Source organism: Telmatherina bonti, assembly GCF_933228915.1.
Source record: "Telmatherina bonti genome assembly, chromosome: 20".
Lineage (NCBI taxonomy): Eukaryota > Metazoa > Chordata > Actinopteri > Atheriniformes > Telmatherinidae > Telmatherina > Telmatherina bonti.
In genome coordinates, this window is record NC_136618.1 from 5,993,460 (window position 1) to 6,005,623 (window position 12,164).

Below are 12,164 nucleotides of genomic sequence, written 5' to 3' on the forward strand. Positions count from 1 at the left end.
TAATGAAAAGGAATAAAAGCATGGAAGGAAGGATCGAAGGAGGAAGGGCATCTAATGGGAGGAAGACTGGAAACAGGGAAGAGGAGCGAAGAGGAGGCATGGCCACAAGCTAAGCTGTGTCTGGCGTCGGCAGCTGGCACAGAGACGGAAGCTAAGCCTGGGTTGGAGAGCTTTAGGACAGCAGACAGAGCCGAATCCCCCATAACACCATAACCATGTGCTCTCAGAGCCGCTGCTCTCAGGAGAAAAGGCCTCTGCAGATTATCTCCCGCCCTGCTAAAACACCGAAGCTGAAAGACATGCTGAACCACTCCATGCTTCTCTTCCTGCAGCTGAGGGTTCATACAGGAACGTCTGCAGACCATGGAAATCTCTGTAAAACTGTTCTATCATCATCAGATCATGAAATCTGCGTGTTTGTAGACACTTGTGATGAGTAGGAGGTATCTTCACATGATCAGACTATTTGTCCATCTAGGTGAGATCATGGTTGAGTTTTGCTAAAATTAATAACAATTTTAAAAAAAGTATTTTAAAACGATTTCTTTTATTCTTTTAAGAATATAACAATCGCGCATCATCCCACAGTTTATTTCTGCTCTTTTAAGAAGACATTAGTTTCCAACGTTGTCATACCAACATCCGTCTTCTATGTTGCCATGGCAACGTCAGTTCATCCACTTGGGGGCAGTGCTGAGTTCAGCGTTCACTTCTACGTTCTGACTCTGGTTGATAGCAGTAACGCACCGCTATAAAGGTGTTTACAACCGTCCAAGAACACCAGAAGAAAAACAAAAACACCAGAAGAAGAACACCTGCAACAACTTCTTCTTCAGCTGCTTTTATCTGGCGGTTTCTGTTTCTGTTCCTCTTCTTCTTCTCTGGTTTGTTCCTTTCAGTTAAACAGCAACACTGCCCCCCGTGGCCTCCAGGGGTACTGCACCGTTTGGATCCGCGAGGATCCTGAAAACCAGATTATAAACATAAAGAAAACAGAAGTCGGACAAAATGTATCGTCTTTATCGTAGAGCAGAAATGTTTCCTCAGTCTGCTCAGAAACCTGGAGATTTTTTTAGGGTTATCAAGTAAAATTAATTGAGCAAAATAATTTTGAAAAAATTATTGAATTATTGAAAAAAATAATCTCTTTTATTGTAATTTTTTTAAATTTTTTTTTATAAATTTTGAGACAAATTTAAAATATTTGACATTGTAATGATTACAATTATCATTATCATCATGCAAGCGTTATCGTAATCCGCTGGAAAAAATACATTTTCAGGCGAAGATTTTTTTGCTTCAGTTTTTTGAAAATTATTAAGTTTACTTTGAAAAACTGTTTTTTATTAGACAAAGACAAATATAACAGTTTTGGGAGGGTTAAAATATGTAGAAAATAGGGATAAATTCTGTTTTGTTTTTTTTTTCAAAAAGAAAAAAAAAATCCAATTCAGTAGATTTGGTTGGAAAACGTAAAAACATAAAAATCCAACTTGTGACCAGATGCTGATGAACGATCTCCACGTTCAGTAAAAATGTGGAACTGAAACACTTTTTTGCTGCTGTAAATAGAAAATTCCCTTTTCTTTGCTGTATTCAGCCGTCTTCTTGCCTGGAGTTGAAGTCAGGAATACTAAAAGCTTTTTGCGTCACTTATAGAGAGTATTTGAAGGTCAGTGGGCCAATTTGTGAGAGTCCGTCTCACCCCGTCTTTGTGTGTGCTCATGATTTTATCCAGAGGGGATTTTTAGGTGAAACTGATGCCAGACCTTTCTTCTTCTTCTTCTTCTGTGTTAAAAGGAAAACCCGAAGCTCATTTGTCACCTGCAGTGAGCGTGCATGTGTGTGTTTTACATGGAGAATCTTCAGGATCCCTTCATGAATGTTTCTCCTCCAACAGATGTGCCAAAGCCTCGGGCCCCTCAGTCGCAGCTCGTTATCCGAACGTGCACGTCTGCACGCGATTCGCCAGTCAGCGGGGAGTTTGCCTATAAAGGCTGGAATAATAGGCACCCATTTATCTCCGAAGACACTCATCCATCAGCGCACACGCCAACACACACGTGATGATGAGTTGGAAAGCAGCCAGAGGATCCGTCCTGTAAGCTCACATCAGTGTAAACGTTGACCTTAAAGCTCCACTAGATCGCCGTATGTCTCTAACATCATCATCATCATCTCAGGACCAGCAGTGTGGAACTGTGATGGTCATGTGACCCTCCAGCTGGTCTACGGAAGTTTTCCAGCGTTTCTATCCGTCCAGGAGGTTTACAATCCAGACACAACATGTAGTGTTTATTCAGAGACTCTAGATGGTAAATCCACCATTATTTATCACATCTTCATCACCATCACTACCATGTTGCTAAGAGACCTCTATTTTCACCTGGACATGATGATGAAGACACTTCCTGTCAGACTTTCCACCAATCAGAGAGCTTAAACTGACGGTAACGTCCAATCAGGAGCAGCCAAAGATCAACAAGTGATGAGAAAAGCAGGAAAATAATGATCCTCTATGGCTGGAATAAAGCCAAGAAGACGTTTGGGATGCAGCTGAGGTGGAGGTGCTGCAGTGAGGACAGCAGGTAGATAGTAGCAGGAAGACGTGTGGAAACATGGAAACAGTGTGTGTTTGCTGCAGTGCCAACAGGCTGAAAGTTAGATGCAGTTCAGAGAAGTTCTGAGGCGTCCCGCAGGGATCTGTGCTCGGCCTGCTTCTGTTTCCCATGCAGACATGATTACCAGCTTTGGCTGAAGACATCATGTCTGCATGCAGACTGGGATTGAAAGAGTAGAGCTGCTACATTTAGTTTTATTAAAAAAGTCTTGGAACATTAAGGGTTAAAAGCTCTGATAGTTTAGTTGTCAGCGTGTGCGGCTTCACCTTCATATGACACCATCAGTAAGGACGGTATGTGATTATGTGTGTGTTGCTTGTTCAGCTCGTTTCTCTCCTGTTAGAGTCTAAGATAACCGCTGAAGTCGTGTTGTAACAGCTGGTCTGCGTGGATAAGAAAACATCCTGTTCATCCCACATCCGCTGATGGAGTTAGGACCAATGTGCAGGAAGATATAAAATGAATAATAACTAAAGGCAGTTAGCCAACGCCGCCTCGCGGGGACAATATAGCTTCACTTTTATGGGTTTGGCAGCTGATGCTTTACAGACTATACTGACCTCCAGAAATGACTTTTTTATATGAAATCCTGATTCCAAGAAGTTGGGACTTCCATGATGCTCCAGATGTTTTGTACTGGTGAAAGGTCTGGACTGCAGCAGACCAGTTCTCCTGTTCCACCATCAGGATGTGGTCCAGCGTGGTCCTGCTGGACCAGTTCTCCTGTTCCATCTATCAGGATGTGGTCCTGCTGGACGAGTTCTCCTGTTCCACCATCAGGATGTGGTCCAGCATGGTGGAACCTGCAAGGTCTTCCCTGAAAGAGACGTTGTCTGGATGGGAGCAGATGTTTCAGCATTGATGGAGCTTCCCAGATGTGGAAGCTGCCCACGCCATCGGCACTAATGCAACCCCATCCCATCAGAGATGCAGGCTGATAACAAGCTGGATGCTCCCTCTCCTCTTTAGTCTGCAGGACACGCCGTCCATGCTGTCCACAAACTATTCCACATCTTCATCCAGGTTTCCACTCAGAACATTTTAAATGAGCTTTGGTCCAGAGAAGACGGCGTGTTTCTGGATCCTCTTCACATATGATGGAGCTTTAAGCTGCATGTGTGGATTTCAGCCTGAACTGGGTTCACACTGGTTTCTGGAAGCTTCCTGAGTCCATGCACTGGTTTCCAGTAGAGAATCATGTCTGCTGTTAATGCAGAACATCACCAGTCTGGTCCTAGCATACAGAGATTCCTTCTAATTATCAGAATCTGTAGATGATATTATGCACTGGGGTCAGGGGTCACCAACTCAGGTCTTCAAGAGCTACCATCCTGCAGGTTTTAGTTTTTGCCTGCTGCAAGCACTCGTTTCTTAAACATGTCTCATTGTTCATGACTTGCTGACTTCATACAGGTCCCGGTACCGGTCCCTTGTGGCTTTCTTTGTTCATGTGTGGTTTCATGGCGCCAGGCTCCAATTAGCAGGTTAGCCGTCCTTTGGCAGCGAGGTGTGGCACCTGCCACCAGATGAGCTGCGCTGGGAGTTTCCTTCTGAACACAACCACTCCCTTTGGTTTGACAAAGACCCTCACTGTGACATTTCATTCCAGAGCAAATGTTCATATTTTGTCATGTGGTTCAGAAAATGAGTTTTGCTGCAGGGAAGGAGTAAAAAACAATATTAAGACCACACATTAAACAAGAGGCAAAAAAAATTACCTTTATTTTTATTTCTTATTTCAGCAGTTGTTTGATTTTAGAGGAAGGACATGATGTGTGGGCACAGTTTGATCCCCAGTAAAAAAAGAATAAAGAACAATCGATGGCGGTCCTGAAAACTGTGTTTTATATGACTGAGACATAAACAAGGCGGATAATTGCTCATTGAAGTCGATAACATCTAATTTTCATCTTCACCTCCAGCAGAAAGATGAGATAAATTTATCAGAAAACATTCGAAAAGTTGTGTGTGTGGATTATTTCTCTTCTTTAATGATCCCAGTTAGCGCTGTTTTTAAATGGATGGAAATGAGCTCAATGCGTCTCCAGTTTCCTTCCCAAAATGCCCTTAAAGTACCTGAAATATTTTCCTGTTGGTGTCCAATGCTACCTTCCACAGAACTAGCTATCCATCCAACTGACTGGGCTAACTGAGAAAACCAGAATACCTGAGCTAAGTGATTTGGTGTTGCTTACTGAGATAACATAGGTAACTGAGCTAATGTAGCTAATTAAGCTTACCGTGCTAACTGGTGTAACATAGCTATCTGAGCTAATGCAGCCAACTGGAGAAACTGGGAAAACAGAACAGACTGACCTTACTGGGCTAACTGAGCTAACCGTAGCAAAATGAGTTTACCTGGCTGACGGAGCGTAGCTTACTTAGCTAACTGTACAAGCTGTAGCAGACTTGGAGAACTGGACTGATTGAGCTAACATCGCTAATGTAGCTAATAGAACTTTTTGGGCTGATTGGGCTGAGCTTACTAAGCTACTTGGTTAATGGTGGCTAACTGAGCTAACCGGACTGACTGAGGTAACGTGGCCAACGAAGCTAATGCAGATAAGAAACACCAGAGATTAGCAACGCAACCATGCTGTTTGACCATCAACCACTGATTGAGGAATGAACTCAATCCCACAGATGTGACCGTCCCACGCAACCTGTCGTGGCTGCGTTTGGATCTTCATTACTACTGAGGTTTCTGAAAGCAGAAAATTAAGTAGAAAAATGTGGATATGTGTTTTTTTTCTTCTACCTGGTTTTAAATCAGGTTTTCCATTCATGTATAATGCAACACTAACTGGGGATATTAAAGAAAATAGACTAAACTCAGGATTCTTTACTTCTTGATAGACACACGATCATACTGATAAAAATAAATCACCTTTTGCAAGGTATGTTTTTCACATGTTAATTTCAGGTTTATAAAAGTGATTTTTCCAGTTATTTGAATCTGATTTCAGACCTGCAGCCTGTCTATTTCCTCTTAAGGAAACAACAAAAAGTGCTTTCTGCCAACAAAATTCATCTGAGCTGTTTTCTGCCTTCTTATTCAACTGTGCTTCAAACTTTCTCCAACTTCTGCTCGTCTCTCGCTTTTCTTCTCGCCACCGCAGTTTGCGGCTCGCTCTGCAACCGAAACTTCAGCATGTTATTTTTAAGATCAAGCGCATCGCTGGCGCCGCTGTTTCGACATGACACCTCTGTATTTTTCATTATTTCTGTGAGAGCGATGGAGGAGAAGGAGTGAAGAGAGGTGTTTGGTAGGAGTTTACAAAGCTGTAGGTCGATATGAATATGAAAGAGTTTATCTTCAGCAGCAGGTGATGCTGCACATGGTTTTGTACACACACTGACAGTTGGTCCCTCAGGTGTGTGTGTGTGCTATCTTTTACTGTTTTAAGTGTCTTGATGTGTTTGCAGTTGTGTTACAGATGCAGATAAATCCACCGTATATTATGTCTTTGTTGTTTAACACGTTTAAACATGGCTGGTGTTGGTGGGGAAGGGGGCGCAGTATTTATGCATCACCTGCATTTCACGGCTGGCTAAAGACTCCAGATAAGATTTTAAGATTTGAGCAAACTCCCCTTTAAGGTTGAAATCGCTTTGTTAAATAACTGTGCAGCACATAAAAACATCACGACACTTGAATAACAAATGACAAATGAATAAATTACTGAGTTAATTAAACTGGAAGATGGCCATTGATACTAGCTGAACTGAGCTAACTGACCTAACTAAATTGGACCAATTGAAGGAACTGAACTGGGCTAATAAAACTAACAGAGCTAACTGAGCTAACTAACAAGGCTAACTGAGCTAACAGGACTGAGCTCACATAACTAACTTATCTAACTGAATTAAGCTAATTGAACAGCTAACTAAACTGGAAAAACTGACCCAAGCTAACTAACCCGTTCTTAAAAGTAATTTCTGGCCTTTTGTATTTAACTGTATTTGTTTTCTATTTATTTTATATAGTTTTAACTTTGTATGGCATCTACCTTGGCCAGGTGTCCCTTGTGAAAGAGATTTCTGATCTCAATGGGACTTCCTGGTTAAATAAAGGTAAATAAAAATAAATAAATAACCCAACTCAACTGCGCTAACTGAATTGAGCTCATTGAACTAACTGAAATGGGCTAACTAAACATAGCTAACTGAACTGAACTAACTGAGCTGAACTAACTGGGCTGAGCTAATTCCACTGGGCTAACTGACCTGAGCTAACTGACTTGAGCTAACCGGACTGTGCTAACTGAACAGAGCGCGTGAACTGAACTGGGATAACTGAACTGGGGTAACTGACCTTAGCTAACTGGACTGTGCTAACAGAACTGAGCTAACTGAACCAAATTAACTTACCTGAGGTAACTAAGCAAAACTAACTGAACCGAGCCAATTCAACTGAGCTAACTAAACTATGCTAAATGAACTGAGCTAACTAAATTTGGCTAACAGAGCTGAGCTAATTGAACTGAGCTATATTTCCTTCATTTAACAGATTAAGTAGAGGTTTGTTGTTTGTATGAAGACAAGTTCGCCCAGTTCAGACATAGACATGCACAGTTTTTTGCTAAGAATCGCAATCACAGTCACAGGTGTGTGAGGAAGATGAAGAAAACAGGATAATTTAGTTAATCATTGTGTATTTCTTCTGTAAGGGACTGTAGAGAGAAAGAAAAGACTGAAACATAATCCCGTAAATCTGACAATAGAGGATTGAAAAATGTTGCCTCAGCTGACGAATCATGTGGCATGCTTTTAATCAGCCTGTTGTTTATTACTGCTGGTATGATACAATGCATATAAACAAAATCTGCAGCTACGGCTCCAAAACTGTTAAATAATTCCTCACCCCCCATTCAGCAGCCTTCCTGACTGTCTGAGGTTAAATGTTGGCCTTCATCCCAGAGAGGTTGGCTTTAATATTACTACTTTATGAACTTTTTATTCTAATTTCGCTTTTTTTCTATTATTTTTATTGTTTGTGTTTCTTTTGTTTTTTTACCTTCGGCTTGTGTTTCTATTGTGATTTAGATTTTTTATTGTGCAGCACGTAAAACGTGCACGTATTGTGTAGAGCATATAAAGGTTGCTGTTAGCCATAAAGTGGCTGTAATGAGTCTGTTTTTGGTGATGAAACAAAGAAAATAAGGAGAAAAAAAAACGTCTTTTGTTTTTTTACCAGTTGCTGGATGTGAAGCTTGGAACAGAGAACATCGTTCAGAAGGATTCCTGTTTTTTTATATCAGACTCAACCTCGCGGAAAGTTCATGAAATTTATCATATTTTAATCCAAGTTTTTTTGGTGTTAATTAAAATTTTTAACAACTTTAATGGGTTGAAAGAATAATCTGTAACAGAATTATTTGAAAAATAATTTCATTGTCTGATTAATCCAAATTTGTATCTGCAAGGACGACAGTGGAGATAATCTTTCTGATTATAAAATCTCTTGATCTAAAATCAATCACAAAAGATCAGACCTTCCTCTTCACTAGTAGAAGTTATGCATGCAGGATTGGTTAAAATCTAATGTTGTCTTCATGTTTTGCATCTCCTCATCGACTGAAGGGACAACAGGGAATTCCTGATCTATACCGAACATCTGCTTTTTTTCACAACGACTCACTCAGCTGTGGCTGCAGCATCGTAATGATTGCATACGTTAGTGGAAGTATAATCACCTCTCCAGGGTGTCAGAGTGATCCACTGGCTGAAATCAGAGCTTCTGGTTCAGGAAAACTGGAGTTTTCTCCTCTGGTTGTATTTTCTGTAGGCGTCAGCAGGGGGCACTGTGGTGCCACTTTTACCACTCGTCTGCAGGCTCCTCTGTGGTTTTACACACCGTAACACTCACAGTTTCAACTTTAAAATACACAGTTAAAAGGAATCTTGACCTTTTCGAAGATGTGTTAGTCTGTTTTCTATTCGTCCATCACTGCTGTTTATTTATTTATTTGTTTATTTAGCTGGGACAAGTGCAGGTTAATGAACATCAGCAGCACGGAAGCATGATGTAAACATGCCAGATTACAGCAAAGCATGTTCATTCATTAGATTAGAATAGAGAATAACACCATTTAGGAGAAGCTCAAGAATTTTTTAGTTTAGTTATACATTTATAACACTTTCTTTCTTTCTTTTTACTAAAGAAAGCAATTATTGCAAACATTTTTTAAAAATCTTTTTTGGATATTAATGGTAAACATTTCCTATGAGCTTTCCATTGTCAGCTACTATATTACTATATTGTCAATAATAAAAACCAAAAACTTCCTTTTTCTCAGTACTAATACCTTCTTTATCCAATGAAATTTCAATATTCAACCTCTAGCACTAAATACCATGAAATATGTTTTATTAATGTTGTATTTAGTCCGCTGGAAGTGGAATGAAGTGGGCAGACTGAGTCCGCTTCTTTAATCTGAATCAGTTTGTTTAAGAATTCCTCAACAAAGGCAGATTTCCAAATAAATGGACTGGGATTAGAAACAAAAGGCTGGTGTGAATGCGTCTTTAGACACATGATTTGTTGAGAATGTCCTGATTTACTGCCGCCAGAGGAATTAAAGATGCTTTCTGGAGATTTTCTACCTGAATAAAACAATTACATCATCGGCGTACGTCAAAACATTTCGAAACATATCAGCTAAAACATTAAAGTGGTGAAGGAATATAATACTGAAGGACACCAACAAAACAGTCAAGAAAATTTACCATGAATGCAAACTATTTACTTTGTTCTATAATGAATCCAGTCAGCGGATTGACAGAATCAGAGGCCTTCTTTAAGCCTAAAAAAGACTAAACCAAAACAGATTTTTAATCCTCCAGAAAGGCAGATGGCAGATTCTGTGGAGTGAAGGTTTCTCTGTTGTTTCTGTCTGTGCATCAGGAATATCATATTACCGTCATGTTGAAGCCCGCCTGCCTCATAAGAGGTCCGCAGAAGAAAAGAGGCATTGAGTAGCAACCGTGCACATCATGAGAACTCAGACTGCTTGAGATATGAGAAGGTTTTCATCACAGAAATATTTAAAACTTCTTCAGACTTGCAGGAAGTCGTTGGGTTTGACGAGACGGCATGCTGACCATCTTCTCTACGGTCCTCATCTTTCTGGGACGATGCAGGAAGACTGTTTTCCTCCAGAGGCAGATGGAAAGAGGGAATGTCCCATTTATTATCCGCTGTCCTCCTCCTCTTCCTCAGACATCATGCGTGAAATGGCTCCAAATGGTTTCTTTGTCTGTTGGCAGTGCTGCTGTTATACTTTACACTCAGCTGGACTCTGTGGGCGCACAAAGGTTGCAAAGCAGCGGGGTATAGAGTGTATTTATGTACACACATGGATCCGAGATTTCAGACTGGATTTGTGCACAGAAACTTCACCGTTATAGATTTTCTTTGATAGGTCTTCCTGTTGGCAAGGGGCGAGAGTATGGCGGTGACAACATCTGGACGTGTAGATGCGATCAGCTATGATCTGGACTGAAACATCTTCAGTTTGGTGCAGAGTCTGTGTTGTATCTAAGCGCTAGTGGATACTGTTCTTGACAGTAAAACGTCAAACTTTGAGACCCGGCCTCCTCAACGCACCTTCTCCTTTCAGCAAGTTTTCTGTAACTTTTGATTGCACATGCCGCTTGACTGTTCAGACCAACTTTGAGATCAATATGATGAAATCTGTTGGGGAAGTTTGTTATAATACAAGGTGAAGAAAACAGTCATTTTTTCAAGATGGCCGGCTTCCTGTTTAATTTAGCTTGAGAGGTTTTTTTTGTACACCAAGGCACGCCCGCATTATTTGCCAAATTTAGAAATAACCACAATACAGGTGGTCCTTGTGTTACATCGTTTCGACTTTACGACGCTCATTAAATCAGTGTAAATAAAAAATAGAGCAAGTATCAAAATTACAAGGTTCCGTATAAGTTCTTATGACGATGACGCGGAGGCTGAGACGACGCCTCAGTTCGTGTATATTTGTTTTATTTTATTAGAAATGTCTGTTTTAATTTCCTGTACTGTTTTTCCACTAATATGATGTATACTACATGTAATATATAGTTATTTAGTGATTAAGGGGGTATTAGAGGGTAAAAACCCGACTCGGGTTACGCCACGGCTAGGAAAGGAACTCATACGTTAACCGTGGACAGACTGGTCTGCTTTTAACCCAGTCTAGTCAACTTCCACTCGTACTACGGTTCCTTTGCAGCAGTGTGAACACTCATTCAGGCTTTGGTTCGGACCAAAGAAAGGAACTGGCCCAGCTGATAGCTGAATCTTCTGGTTCAGTTCTCTTCCAGTGTGAAAGCAAGCCGGTGAACCAGAGACTGGAAGTGATTTAAAACATGGAGGATATCTGGACACTCTGGTTAAACTGGATTAGGTCTTCACACCAAAGTAGAACCAGTCAGTGTTGTTTTGGGGAGTATCGCCCCCTAGTGAGCAGCTGTTGTTACTGCACCACACAGGACAGTGTCAAAACAGACCAAACCAAAGGACGGTGCAACGTTTTTCATATTCTTCTGCCCAATTGAGCCGAGTCCTCCGGAATATCCTGGCTTGAACCTGATTGTACCTCAGTTTGATGGTTTGGAGGGAGAAACCTTTCCTTAGCCGTTGTTTCAAACTCTTACAGCCCTTAAAATGTAGTGATAATCCTGGCGTTTGATTGGACTATTAACTCTCTGGGGTTTAACTGGTCTTTGCTTTGATTTTTAGTTCTTACATTCCAGCTGCAAACCAGTTTACCTGCATTGTTTAATTTTTTTCTGAACAACCACACACAAGTTTACAGTTATGTTTATTCTGACATCTGATATTCAGAAACTGAAAATAAAATCCCAGAAAACATCAAACCCAAGCAGGAGAAAATGAATTGTTTGAGTGTGAAAACCACAAACTGAGTAAACAAATTTAGTAAACAACAAAGTCATAAACAATTATTTACATCAAAATTCAGCAAATATAATAGTTTTCACCAGAAGATTCCACAGATGCTACTGATTTATACCAGTTCCTGGAAGACGGAGAGGACATGTCCAGGGTTCGTTAGTCCTCCTGTCCACCAGGAGGCAGCACTTCACTTCTCCTTTTCCTCGGCAACAGACATTTCATGTTGTGAAGAAATGTTCTAATTGGTTGATGTGGTGCATTTTTGGCCCGATAGGAAAGAGGTTGAATTTTTCCTTGTTTGTGCAGCATTTTCCTTAATGTCGCCCGTTTTTAACGTTTCTTTCTGCACCAAATGTGATGTTAAATACAAGGGAAATATATGTTGTATGTTTTCTGTATCTTCACTGGTTTTACTGGTTTATAAACACAATTCTAAAAACTGGTTTATAGTTAAAAGAAGTTGGAGACTGCATCTTGCAGCTTCGTCATCTTTCATGGGATTTACGTAACAAACCTCAGAGGATTAACAGTGAAATGAAGTAATCATGAAATCCGTTTCTGTATGAACGTTTTCATGGAAATACAGTATCTTTATGTTTAACGCAGATGATCGGAACATTTTCCACCTC

The 12,164-nt window shown here is 40.5% G+C and overlaps 1 protein-coding gene across 1 annotated transcript in view; it reads left to right on the plus strand.

Annotated features, from left to right (window-relative positions):
- Positions 1-12,164, plus strand: part of LOC306770681 (partitioning defective 3 homolog) — a gene marked incomplete at both ends in the record, with an annotated part of 372,575 nt that overhangs the window by 61,521 nt on the left and 298,890 nt on the right. The window lies entirely within an intron of this gene.